The sequence below is a fragment of the Lactuca sativa genome, chromosome 5 (assembly GCF_002870075.4).
Source record: "Lactuca sativa cultivar Salinas chromosome 5, Lsat_Salinas_v11, whole genome shotgun sequence".
NCBI lineage: Eukaryota > Viridiplantae > Streptophyta > Magnoliopsida > Asterales > Asteraceae > Lactuca > Lactuca sativa.
In genome coordinates this window covers 222,257,136-222,271,820 of record NC_056627.2, presented here as the reverse complement: position 1 = coordinate 222,271,820, position 14,685 = coordinate 222,257,136, and positions in this window count along the sequence as shown.

Sequence of the window (14,685 nt, the reverse complement as noted above, 5' to 3'; positions counted from 1 at the left end):
TGTATTCTCTTCTTTAAAATATGTTGCATTTTGGCCTTGGACTCAGCGAGTTGAAGGACCAACTCGCCGAGTAGAAGCGGGATGAGACGCGGAGTTTAAGCTGTGGACTCGACGAGTTTAAGCCCCAAGCGACTTCTGAAGATACTTCGACTATCTATAACTGTTCTATCTACTTTGCCATTCATAATGAATCAATACTGCTGAAACACTGAACTACTTGAAACACTGATCTGCCTGAAACACTGATCTGCCTGAAACATCGAACTGCCTGAAACACTGATCTGCCTGAAACGCTGAACTGACTGAAACATTGAACTGCCTGAAAAAACTAAACTGCCTGAAACACTGATCTGCCTGAAACACTGAGCCGTCTCGAACACTAAACTGCTATATGGCTGCTTCTCAAAATATCTCGAGACCTTCCTGGTCCCCAATCATCCGTCGGTTATCTGCAACACCGAGTTCCAACTCAACTGTGGAGTCCAAGGTCTCCCCACTTAGTCGCTCCCACGACTTCTGAACGAATTCCTTCTCTGAAACTAGTTTCCACTAGTTACCCTGTCACTGTGACCCTAACATCCTCCCGAGCCAACTGACCGGGTCCATATGTCGAATGCTGACATCGTCAGATCCAAGACTAAAAACGATGGATCCAAAACCTACGGTAGCCCTTAACGTGCATGAACCTAAGTGGTCCACTGCTTCCCTGATCTCATAACTGTGGTGACGATCCAACTGTCGAATCATCGGCTCAACCATAACTGAAGCATTCGGGAGATCTGAAATCTAACCCGTGGATTCCCATATCCTCACTACTACACCCGAACTGGTAGGTACTACTGCTTCCCCCGCATCCAAACAACACGCTCATGCTATCTATTAACCTGATGAATGCTACGGCTACATCCGCAGACTTACAACATTCTACTAGTATCTGACTGCTAGTGAATGCTACGGCTACCCCCACAAACTTACAACACTCTACTACTATCTGACTGCTAGTGAATGCTGCGGCTACCCTCGCAGACTTACAACACTCTACTACTATCTGACTGCTAGTGAATGCTACGGCTACCCCTGTAGACTTACAACACTCTACTACTATCTGACTGCTAGTGAATGCTATGACTACCCTCGTAGACTTACAAAACTATACTACTATCTGATTGCTAGTGAATGCTACGGCTACCCCCGTAGACTTACAACACTACTACTATTCCGAGGACATCCTGACTATCCCTAGTCCTGCTAGTGATTCCTCATCCTGATTCCTCAAAACCAACCCTCGGTCATCGAATGCTGCATCAACCTCGACATCTTATATCCTTGATACACTTAGCGTTCCGTCGAGGAATTCTTTAGCTTAGTTCCCAAACCAACTGTCTACTAATCCGAATACATAAAACTATCGTTGGGAAGTTTCCAAACTCCCAACTCCTGAATCCACACAACCCTGCATGCTGTCTCTGCCACTGACTACTAACACGAAAGCATCTCTTGCTAACCGTTCTCAAGATCCTCATTCCGACTCACTAGAGTCCTACAGGCGGTCCTCCAATCCTGGATTCCCAACCAGCTACTAACCATCTCGATTACATGAACTAACTATTGGGAAGTTCCTCAAACTCCCAATCCTGAACTCCTCAATCCATCAATCGCTGCACTACTATCTTTTCTTCTCAGAGGTCGTGTACTCATTCTGGGTCTGCGTGCTCTTACACTTGTATACTCGGAGGGTTCTCCCCCACTTGGATCCAGCTAACTCCTTACTGCTCACTGGTCTAAAGGATTCCCCAACCTTCCTTCCATTAAAAGGGCGATCTGCTGTCCGCCAATGTTTACCTCTGTCGGTGCTCCAACTAACTTTTACCATATCCGAACCATTCTTGCTAACTAACTGAGCACCCTTCAATCCTTAACTGTATTTGCTTTAGTCACTACATCCTGAGAATCTGCGCTTAAAGTGAACATCTCTAACCCACTTCCTTACCGACCACTAACTACTCCACTAGAAGCTCTAGATTGTCACTACTAAGAATATAATTGATCAATACCCGACTAACACCTTCCGCGAGTAGTGAGGCACTACTGAATCTTGCACATACATACTACAGTTACTGCATCTGAAGTGACCTGATCTAGAGGGGAACGATCTCCAATTTATCATTGTAAATCCAAGGTATGCAAATGGCATATAAGTCAATCATAAGCAGGTAATATAATATTCCAATATGTGGACCTACTAAGAATCGATGCAGTACCATAACAATAACACCATAACATAAGCTGACAGAGAAAAATACATACCTGCAGCCTGCTTTGAAGAACCCTCGAATCCCCTTGTCTTTCGAAGCCTACTATGACATCGAGGCTGTCCCAACTGCTGAGCGGGACAGTTCGCCCTAACATGGCCAGGCTGATGACAATGATGGCATAACTCTAGTTCTACTATGCATTCTTGATGCTTGTAACCCTTCCACCCGCATCTGCCACACTTGGACCTACTGCGCACATCACCCCGTGTCCCCTCCTTCCTCGAGCAACCATCCCGACTCCTCGGGTCCTTGGCACTATCCATGGTAATGTCTGACTGTCCAGCTTGCTGAGCCAGACCGGAAACTCGCTTCCTCTTTCTCAACTGACTATCAGAACCCATCTCCTGCTCCCGGGTCACCCAGACCATTTCCCCCACTGCCCGGATAACTGAGGTCCGCCTCTCTATCCCGTCGATTACTTTATGAATGACACATCCGATGGTGTCGGGTAACTCCTCGCGAAGGGCCTGCGAAACCTCCGCAGTAATCCAATCCTGCAGGGAACTCTCCGGAGGGTAAGGTGTACCACCCACTCCCGAACCCTGATGGCAAGTGCTAAAAATGGGGTTCCCCTCCCTGATGGATCCCTGAACTCCATAAGAATCGGGCTCTAGACGAGCCCCAATCCGTCCTGAAACTATCCCGACCCTAAAGGCCTCAAGATGACTGTCCATAAGCTCCACGCTGGCCTCTCTAACCGAACCGAAAAGCACTGGAGTCTGATCAATGATGTTGCGAAATATCTCTACGGAAATGAAATCCCTCATCTGATCATCAAGCTGCCCGGCTCCAGAGCTCAAGCCAGATCACTTCCCGGTACCTGATCTGCTAACTGGTATCTCGCGCAATGTCACCATGCTGAAAATAAATCACACTACTGATCAATATACACACCGCTGCTGAGGGATCTCTCACACACTCTACTAGTTTCCTGGTTTTGCCTAGGTCCTTCTTGAATCGAGTACAGATCCTCTGTTTTCAGTAGTACGAGCCCATACTACCTTCCACATCTATCCGTACTTTCCTCAAGAGTTACCTCAACACCACCAAGTCACTCCACTGCTACTGATCTCTGCTACTACCTTCCTAGGCTTGCCCTAGGGAACTTCTGACTCCACCCAAACCAGTCCTCAGCTGCTGAAGGCCTCCTTGTAGTGCCAATTAGCCACCACCTGAATACCATCACATGCATTGAGGCTCGGATAATCCTTCGAGTAAAAGACTCGTCCCTACAACGGTTAGACTCAGACGAGAGTTGCGCAATAGGGTCAAATCCGGCAGTCTGAGATTATTCAACCCTGACCACATGTGAAGTGACGTATTCACCTAATGGATAACTCGAATCACTCAGAGTCCCACAAAGCACAAAGCAAGCAACATTCGGATAAAGGAAACATACTCATGCAAAACTATTCTCATAACAAGAAACTGTACTAGGATACACTGCTAAGCTCATAATATCAGGCATAACCTACACATGCTATCCTACTACTGTATACTCAATACTAGCATGCAATTCTCATCAAGCTGAAACACATAAAGCAGGCACATAAGGCATCCTCCTAGATCCTTAGTTCTATACTAGCATGATGTTCTACTGAAACTGAAACTGAACTGATCTAAAACTGAAACTGAAACTGATAACATAAACTTGTATGGGTAATTTGGGAGTACTTACATGAGCTCGGTTGATTGCATGCACCACACCCTTTTCTCTTTTCAAAGTTATTTTCTTTCTAAATATTCTTTTCGCTTATTTCTAAAACTCTTTTCTTTTCTCAAACTCCGTTTTACAAAAAATGATTTTCCTTTTGAAAATTTCTATACCAATTCCTTAGTTTGAGTTCAGACACACCCGAAGGTGTGCCCGAATCCCTCAAACCAAGGCTCTGATACCAACTTGTAACGACCTAAATATCATCACTAAAAAATTCTTTTAAAACATTACTAAAACCATATTTATAACAACCGTATCATAAGTCCTAACATAATTTCATAGTATTAATTCGAAACATAACTTATTATCAAAGTAAAACATCCCAGGCTAACTGACTATGGTGTGTGCACTGCAACCGCTCCAAGCTCCTCTTTTGAAAACCAAGTACCTGAAACCAAAAACTGAAACCGTAAGCATGAGGCTTAGTGAGCTCCACCAAACTACCACATACCATACAAACATATAAAGCACATACTGGGCCTTGCCCACTGCATTAGACCGAGGTCCGGACTAACTGCGGCCTTGCCCCATGCATCGGACCGAAGTCCGGAAACTGACTGGGACCTTGTCCCCTGCATCGGACCGAATTCCGGACTAGCTGGGGCCTTGCCCCCTGCATCAGACCGAACTCCAGAAACTGACTGGGACCTTGTCCCCTGCATCAAACCGAAGTCCGGATTAACTGGGGCCTTGCCCCCTGCATCAGACCGAAGTCTAGAAACTGACTGGGACCTTGTCCCCTGCATCGGACCATAGTCCGGACTAACCGGGGCATTGCCCCCTGCATTGGACCGAATTCTGGAAACTGACTGAACATAGCATAACATAACATATCAACTAGCATGAACACATAACACATAAATCCTGTCTGAGCCACGAAGGCATCAAACATACTAACTACTGCATCAGACCGAAGTCCGGAAACTACTACTAACTAAACGGACCGACATTGTGGCCTTAGACCCATTCCTACTGGAAGGAAACTCACATGCACTGCTGGAGTTCTTGCTGATACCTTGCTCACTGCTATCTGACAACTCCCGCACTGCTACCAAATGACTCCCCGATCTACTAATACTAAATATAACACTAAGTTCCAAACTGCCCTTCAACAGTCAAACTAAGTCAACTTTGGTCAAAGTCAAAGTCCTGGTCAAAGTCAACCTTCCAGGTTGACCCTACTCGCCAAGTCAGCCTACTGACTCGCCGAGTTCATAAGCTCAAAAACCCTCTCCTTCGCGACTCGACTCGCCGAGTCAGCCCATGACTCGCCGAGTCTACTGATTTCCGAGTTATGTCTTGTCTAACTCACTGAGTCTCCACTCAACTCACTGGTCCGAGTCTTAACTAGAAGGGTTTGGGGTTATGCGACCAAACTCGCCGAGTCCAAGGTAATCTTCAACACACTCGCCGAGTTGTTCTTCCAACTCGCCGAATCCACCCATGTGACTCGTCGAGTTCCTACCAAGGTTGCAGAAATCGCTCGACGGTAGCTCTACGGTTGACTGGGGTTAAGGGATTATTTGCCAAAATCACTTCCAAAGTCCTATCTTTTCTCTTTTTGTTTTTTTTTCCCATTAGATTAGCATTGAATTGAACATAAACAAGATTGTTCAATCTATTTGTCTCCAATCTATTGCGTTTCTTTGTATGTACGTATAAAAGTAGACATAAAAAAGGTTAAAAACGTTCTTAATATTTAAAAATCACAACTTTATAACTTACCGCTTCAAATGTGCTCCAATTTCTTTCACAACCCGATGAACTACTAGTTAAAGAAAGAATCCTCATTGCAATCCTTTTCAAATGAGAAGTTGAGCCACCAAAAAGTCCCCACCATCTTGTTATAATTTTAAAACAAAAACACATTATTAAATTGATAGATATAAAATTCTATTATTTTATAAAATTACTAAAATAAACAAAAAGCACATTACCCGGATCAAATTCGACATTGTTCACCATACAACCTTTAATTGCAAGATCCGCTCCAAATCTATCAACTTTTTCCTTGTATTTTGGCAAATCTATCATCACAACATGTCTTTGCATCACAACTTGTCTTTGCATCTCAAAACAACTTATTATATGTAAATAATGGATATAACTTCGTAATTTCAAAGCATATAACTTTGTAAGTAAAATTAGAATTGAATTTGGCAATTGAATTAATGGGTTTTAATCATAGAAGCAGAATCACGTGTTTTGAAAGAAAAAATATCTAAATTAACAATCATATAAAAGGGTTTATGTCGCATTATCAATAAAATTTCGCATTCTCAAGCTGATTATGAAGCTCCCACTGCAAACAAGAAGAAGAAGGATACCAGCAAATAGATTAATACAAAAAGTAGAAATTGGTACAAACATATTAATACAGAAAGTAGAAATCGGTACCCAGCAAACATATTAATACAGAAATCGCTATCTAGATACTGAAATACTGAAATAGATACAAACAAATGGGAGAAATATGATGAACAGATCGATTAAAATGTAATAGTTGCAGAAATTGCTATCTAGAAAACCGATGGGAGAATTCAACATTTTTTTAGAAGAAGTGAAACACATATTTGTGATATATCGGCTCAACAGTCAACATTAACTCACCAATTTGTGGAAGAAAAACGAATTTCGATGGGAGAAATACGAGTTCGGTGCAAGGAGAAACAAAAATCGAATCGCAAACCTGAAGGATGAAGCTTCGTAGGAGTATCTTTTTGCTGGAGGTTCGCTGGTGTCCAATGGAGGTTCGACGGAGTCCGGTAGGCGTCGGCTTCAGTGTATCGCCGGTCTCTTACGATTTGCTTCAACGATAGCGATTGAGAGAGAAGTGAGTAAGTGACAAAAACGGCGACGTGATGAAATGCGATACTAGGGTTAGACGAAATTAACATTTTACTGCCTTTGGAGCCTTTTTTTTTAATTTTGACCAGCCTTGACATTTGACTAATTTTGACTTCCATTGACCGTCGTTGACTGCCAAGACCGCCAAGCTCGTGATTGACTAATTACCTTCAAACAACCCTAATCCTAATCGGCTGCAGAACGCCAAACGATTAATCCACGATTAATCCCGATTTTTGCAACCTTGGTTGCTACACGACTCTAAGTTTGATATCTAGCCCGACTCGCCGAGTCATCTCCCAGACTCGCCGAGTCCTTTCGTGTATTCTCATAATCTCGAGTCACAGAGCTACTCCTTTGCTCCAAACAATAGATCTGGGTTCTTAGAGTCCATTAGCAACATAAAGTTGCTACCTTTACGTGCTTCTTGTCTCATAATACCAAAACCAAGCTAGAAAGGGACTTAACTCTTGGGGAAAGGCTTTTGCATAACAACTAGAAAGGCTTTCTGCATCAATGATTCATATAGAACTCAGATCTGGAGTTTCAACTCCAGATCTAACTCATGCTTCAAGATCTCATCAATATTTCTCTAACTAAACCCAAAAACTCCATGAAAGTTGAAATAGAAAGGAGAAGGCCAAGGATAATGATTCCTTACCTCCAAAATGACCTCCCACTGAAGTATAATCCGGATTTGTTATAGTCTCCTTGATCTAGGCTTCTTGATCTTCAAGATATACTTCATCAAAACTAGATCTTGCTCCAAAAAGGATTATGGCGGATAGGGTTTGGTATTCTAGGTGAGAGAGACTGTAAAGGAACCCTAAGGAAGAGAATGAGACGTTTAAATAGTGCACAAAGTCCCGGATTTAGGGTTTTTCTCTTCAGACCAGACTCACCGAGTCCACTTGCTGACTCGCCGAGTCGGTCACTTACTTTACACCCGGATCCCGCTCCGACTCGTCGAGTTCCTCCCTGGACTCGACGAGTCGACCCTCTTTAACTTATGGTTTTCCTTTCCTTTCTTGACCTTTCTGATTTCGGGTGTTACATAAACAATAATGAACCATATCACTTACAACACACAAATGCCTCCACACGTCTTCATGTTTGGGACGAGGAGCAAAATTCTAGAGGATCTGTTATGAGTCATTAATTTCATGGATAGTATGCCTTGCTTTTCTTGCCATTCTTGTTGATGTTTTCTTTATAGCCCCCATTCTGTCTCTAAAACGCTCTTTTAAAACACTATGAAAACAAATCGAAGATGTCACCTTCTTCTTGAGAATTCCACTGATAACGAGTCTGCAAAAAAAATAAGAAGTAAAGTTAATTTGCAAATAAAAATAGAATAAGGATAAAATATACAAACAAATAATCAATATATGAAATAGGTTTTCATGCTAAGGCTTCTAGATGTTTAGCACTTCCATCTGAGTTTAGCCTTACCTATATTGAAGAACATTAACATATTGTGTTATATAATGATGCATTAATACTAATAAGTACTATTGAAGTAGTTTTACTTAGATTTTGCGCCAACCATTGATCAAACTATTTATCTCTAAGACTCGCAACTTGTTTGCCCTGATACATTCGTGGAGCAACTTCATCAAAATCTTTGATGTAAGGGGTAACTTCTGCACAATTTAGTAAAATGTAGGTGTGCGCCTTGTGGTGTTCTTCATGAGTCATCCATTTTTGCTTTCCACCCTTTTCATATAACCTTCTTGATGGTAAAGTGAACACAATTAGTGGAGGTTGTTCACTCAAAGAGTTGTGATGTTGCGGTGTGAAATTCCGCGGCTCTCGGTTATGACATGTCTCGGTCGTAGGTGCAAAATATAAAGAACAATAGGTAGCGAGTTCATTCACTAGATGTTCATTGACGATTGAACCCTCAACCCTTGCTCTGTTTCTAATTCTTCTTTTTATTAAGCCCAACTTCCTATATTTTGAAATTATCAATAATGTGTTAGGAATACTAAAAAAACTTATAAAACATTTGATAACATGTTAAACAGTATGATTACCACTCGTATTCATACATCCACCTATAATGTACCGGACCACCAATAATAGCTTCATCAACTAAATGTATGATTAGGTGTTCCATGGAATCAAAGCAATTGGGTGGGAATATTTTATGGTTTGGACAACACTGCTTTCCATGTTATATAAGTCCTCCATATGCAATGTTCTTGAGCATAATACGTGAAAGAACATGGACAACTCTATAATGTCCTCATATATCATTTTTAGAATAAACCCTCTAATAGCAATTGGAAACAACCGTTGCATAAACACGTGACAGTCGTGGCTTTTGATGTAGCACATGGTTCTTGGTACGTATTCTCTTCTTTAAAATATTTTGCATTTTGGCCTAGGACTCGGCGAGTTGAAGGACCAACTCACCGAGTAGAAGCAGGATGAGACGCTGAGTTTAAGCTGTGGACTCGACGAGTCGTGTCCCGGACTCGGTGATTAGGCTCTGTCTGGATAAAAACCCTAATCCGAGGGTTTGCACCCTATTTAAACACCTTAACTCGACCTCCTTCATCCCATTTGCTCCCAGAAGACCCCCATAGCAAACCCTAGTCGTTATTAAAGCAATCTAAGGTGTTTGGAGTGATTTTGGTGCTTTTGTGATCCAAGGAAGGAAGGAAAAGCTTGAAGGATGAAAGAGGAGGCTAGAGGGATCCGATTTTGAACATCATTTGCAGTCTTCAGAAGGTATAAAGTCTATAACTTGTTTGCTCTTTAGATAGATCCCATTTTGTGGAGTTTTATGGCTTTTCTAAGCCATTTTGGTCACCAACCATGTTTGCAAGCATTGTTGGGGGTTGCTGTTTCGGATCTAGGTCCTTAGAGGGGTTACAAGGCAGAAAGGAGTGGCTTTTGCACTCAAAGAGGACCCTATGCATTGTAAGAGCTTGTTTTAGGACCTTTTAAGCACAAAGTCCCATGCAAGCACGTAAAGGTTGTAACTTTACGTACTAGATCGATTGTAGAAGCATAGATCTATCTTTTGATCAAGGGTTGTACATTAGAAAACGAAGTTTTAGTGAAGGGATGTGACCAACTCGACGAGTCCATTCTTGGACTCGGCGACTCCAAGGTTTATGTCCCATTCAGTGAGGGTCAAAAGGACCTAGTTGAGTGTGGAAAGGTTTTAGGGAGTCTCGGGGAGTGACCCAACGTTCTGGACTAAGCCATTGTTCTGGAAATTCATGGGACTTGGCGAGTGCATGAGCAGACTCGGCGAGTCCAAGGCAGTCTTCTTAAGGATGAAGATGAACTCGACGAGTTGTTCATCAACTCGGCGAGTCGAGGACATAACTTGTTCATCAGATGAAGGTGAACTCGACGAGTTGTTCATCAACTCGGTGAGTCGGATGAGTTTTCATGTGATGTTCATATGACAGAAGAACTCGTCGAGTTGACGGCCCAACTCGACGAGTGGGGTCATGGATGAGGACTAGTAAAGGGATAGGGACTCGGCGAGTTGGCGAGCCAACTCGGCAAGTCAGGTCAACTGGAAGTTGACTTTGACTTTGACTTGGTCAGGGGTAAAATGGTCATTTTACCCAAAGAACAGTTAGCAGTGTATGACTAAGTGTTTTGTGGGAATTATAGCCGGAGGATTTCCGGAGCAGCAGCGGCAGCAGTCAGAGGATTCCCGCACAGTTCAGCAGTTGCTACGAGGTGAGTTACCTTCCAGTAGCGGTGGGTCTACGACCACAATGCCGGCCCACCAGTAGGAGTTGTATGTTAGATGATTGTCTTTGTGATATCATCTAGGTTTGCTACTACCTGAAATGTTATATATTGGCATGATATGTTATATGTGATAGTAGTAGAGTTCGGTTGTTAGGAGCGAAGGGTAGGTCAGACACCCCAGATATGTCTGACAGTATGTGGTGATATGTTTATATGCTGGCATGATATGTTATATGTGATAGTGGTAGTAGGAGGGGAATAGTCCCCAAGTTCGATTGTTAGGACCGAAGGGTAGTTCGGACACCCCAGATATGTCTGATAATATGTTTTTGTTATGATATATGTGATAGTAGCAGTAGGGGGTGGAATAGTCCTCGAGGGTCAGTTGTTAGGACCGACGGTCACGTCAGCACCCCATAATGGCTTTGACACGGGTAGGACCGCACCCTAGAATGGCCGCATGGGTAGGTCGGCCCCCCTGAATCGCTGCATGGTTAGGTCAACACCCCAGAATGGCCGTACCGGGTAGGTCGGGCACCCCAGAATTTCCCGACAGTATGTATGTTATGTGATTGTATGGTATGTGGTACGATGGGGGAACTCACTAAGCTTCATGCTTACAGTTTATAGTTTTGGTTTCAGGTACCTCTTCAGCTAAGGGGAAGGAGCTGGCGCGGTAGCGGCACATCATACACACACATTGTTTTCCGCACTATGAGTTATTATGAGATTTGTACTATGACATTATTATGTTTTTACGATTCGGTTGTCAGACACGAGACATGTTTTTATGAAATGATATGGTCGGTTGATATTATGTTATAAATATTTTGCAAATCACTTAATCAAAAATGAAATTTTTGGACGTGAAAAATTGGGTCGTTACAAGTTGGTATCAGAGCCTTGATTTGAGGGATTCGGACACACCTTCGGGGGTGTCTGGACTCAAATCGAGGTATTAAAAGATTTTATAAGAAAATGGTTTTCTAAAGAATAAGACATAAGTGTTTTTGAGAAAGAACAAGTGTGTAAATGTGCGCAACCGGCCGAGCTCAAGTAAGTATTTGCCAAAGTACCCATACAATGTTATACTATGTTTATCAGATTCAGTAGAACAACATGCTAGAATAGGACAAAGGATCTTGGAATGATGCCTTACATGCCTGCTCTATGTGCTTCATCTTATTTGAATTGCATGCTAGTATTGAGTAGACAGCAGTGGGATAGCCTGTTTAGGTTATGCCTGATAGTAGGAGCTTAGCAGTGTATGCTAGTGTAGCTTCTCATTATGAGAACAGATTTGCTTGAATAGTTTTCCATCGTCCGAATGTCGCTTGCTTTGTGATTTGAGGGACTCTGAGTGATGGGAGTTAGCCATTAGGTGAATACGTCACGTCACATGTGATCAGGGTTGAATAATCTCATAGTGCTGGATTTGGCCCTATTGTGCAGCTCTTGTCTGATTCTAACCGTTGTAGGGACGAGTCTGTTGCTTGAAGGATTATCTAAGCCTCATCACATGTGATGGTATTCAGGTAATGGCTAATTGGCGTTACAAGGAGTCCTTCAGCAGCTGAGGACCGGTTTGGGGGGAGTTAGAGATTTTCCCTAGGGTAAGCCTAGAATGGGAATAGCAGAGAATCAGCAGTGGTGAAAGGGACTTGGTGCAGTCAAGGCAGACCTTGAGGAAGGTACAAATAGATGTGGAAGGTAGTATGGGCCCGTACTACTGAAAGCAGAGGATCTGTACCCGAATTAAGGATGGCTGAGACAAGACCAGGGAACTTGTAGTGGATGTGATCCCTCTAGAGGTATCGGTATCACTAACGGTTGGTATTATGTCTTGCAGAATGGTGGTACTATGACAGAGGCCAGTAGTTGGCAGTTCAGGAGAGGGATCGGGTTTGGGATCAGGTTCCGAGCCAGTAGATGAGCGGCTACGCGAGTTCATCACGTCAGAGATCACCAGAGGCATCCTTGAGTCGACCCCCATCATCTTCGGGTCGATCAAGGAAGGGATAGTTGAGCTGATGGAGGATCACCTCAGGGCGTTCAGGAGTGATGTGGCGTCTAGCCAGTCAGGATCCTACACACTGTCCTTTAAGGACTTCAGGGGCAGTGGTGCACCGGATTTCCATGGGGCGAAGGACCCCATTGCTGCCAAACGATGGATTGGAGACATTGAGTCCACACAGTTGACCAGCTTCTGCCCTAAGGGGTCGAAGGTGAGATATGCAACAGGGTGTTTGAGAGACAAAGCTAGAGACTGGTGGGATTCTGTTGCTGACTCATTGGGAGCCTCGACTGTGGAGGCTATGACCTGGTCGGACTTTATGACCAGATTCAGGGCGGAGTTTGCGCCAGTTGTAGAGCTTCAACAGCTGGCCAGAGAGTTTTTGGACATGAGGCAGACTACGGAGACTGTGGCGGAGATCGCCGCCAAGTTCTGGGAGAGGGCGTTGCTGGTGCCCCAGTATGCGGGAGATGAGGATATGAGGAGGACCCGCTATCATGACATGCTGCGAGCCGACATTCGGGAGCATGTTAGTTTTTCCGCTTGCCCTACCCTGGATTCCATGATTTCCAGGGCTAGGGAGAGGGAGATTGATCTGGAGCATGTCCGGAAGAGGAAGACTGAGGAGGGTCAGACGACTAGGGCTTCAGGGAAGAAGCCCAAGGGATCAGATGGTAGGCCGAAAGGCCAGTCAGGACCGGGCCGCTGCAGGAAATGTGGCAGGCCACATGAGGGGGCATGTAGATTGGGATCTTCGGGCTGCTATAAGTGCGGCAAGACGGGGCACTTCAGCAGGGACTGTACTGCCCCTGCACCGGTTGTTCAAACATCTGAGTTGCTATGTTTCCACTGCAACCAGAGGGGCCACAAGAAGGCCAATTGCCCCCAGTTGACAGCAGATTCAGCGCCAGTGAAGGCTTAAGCTCTAGCGACCCTGCAGATCACTGATGGCTGACAGGGCAAGGCAGAGGCTCCAGTGGTGAGGAGCCGGGCATTCCAGTTGACTACCGAGGAGGCACGCACTGTACCCAATGTGGTGACGGGTATGACTTCTTATTTATGCTGTTATGATATGCTGTTGTGATTTTGATATGTTATGTATGTGCTCTGTTTAGGATCGTTCCATGTGAACGGTATTCGAGTTCAGGTATTGTTTGATTCGGGTGCTACTCGATCATTTGTCTCTCTTGAGCTTAGCAAGAAGTTCCCTGAGTCTTCGGGCATGCTGGATTGCCCTTTAGAGGTAGAGATTACAGATGACCGATCGGTGCGAGCATCGATGGTATTCCGAGACTGTTTGCTGAGAATATTCGAGGAGAATTATTTGGTAGACCTGGCTCCTATTCCGTTGAGAGGGAACAAGGTGATTATAGGCATGGATTGGTTGAGACCCAATGAGGTAGTGATAGATTGTGCACAACAGCTGGTTCGGATCAGGACCCCAAGTCGGGGAGAGTTGGTAGTTCAGGGCGAGAGGCCACAACAAGGACTAGCGGTATGTTCAGCAACAAGGGCTAGGCGTGACCTTCAGCAGGGTTGGGCAGGATATGTCGCTGATGTCATGGACACCTGGGAGATGGGTAGGGCGACAATGGATGATGTGCCCGTGGTGTGAGAGTTTACAGATGTATTCCCCAAGGAATTGCCAGGGATACATTCGGAGAGGCAGGTGGAGTTCAGGATCGACCTAGTCCCTGGTGCGGCTCCGATAGCCAAGGCACCGTATCGGTTGGCTCCTCCTGAGATGCAGGAGTTGTCTACACAGCTGCAGGAGATGTTAGACAAGGGATTCATTAGACCGACTAATTATCCCTGGGGAGCCCCGATTCTGTTTGTGAGGAGGAAGGACGGGTCGCATCGGATGTGTATAGATTATCAGGAGGTGAACAAGGTAACGGTGAAGATCCGTTACCCACTCCCGAGGATTGATGACCTCTTTGACTAGCTGCGGGGAGCATCTTGGATCTCCAAGATTGATTTAAGTTCAGGATATCATCAGATGAGGGTCAGAGAGGAGGATGTACAAAAGCCTGCGTTTCGGACGCGGTATGGACACTACGAGTTTGTGG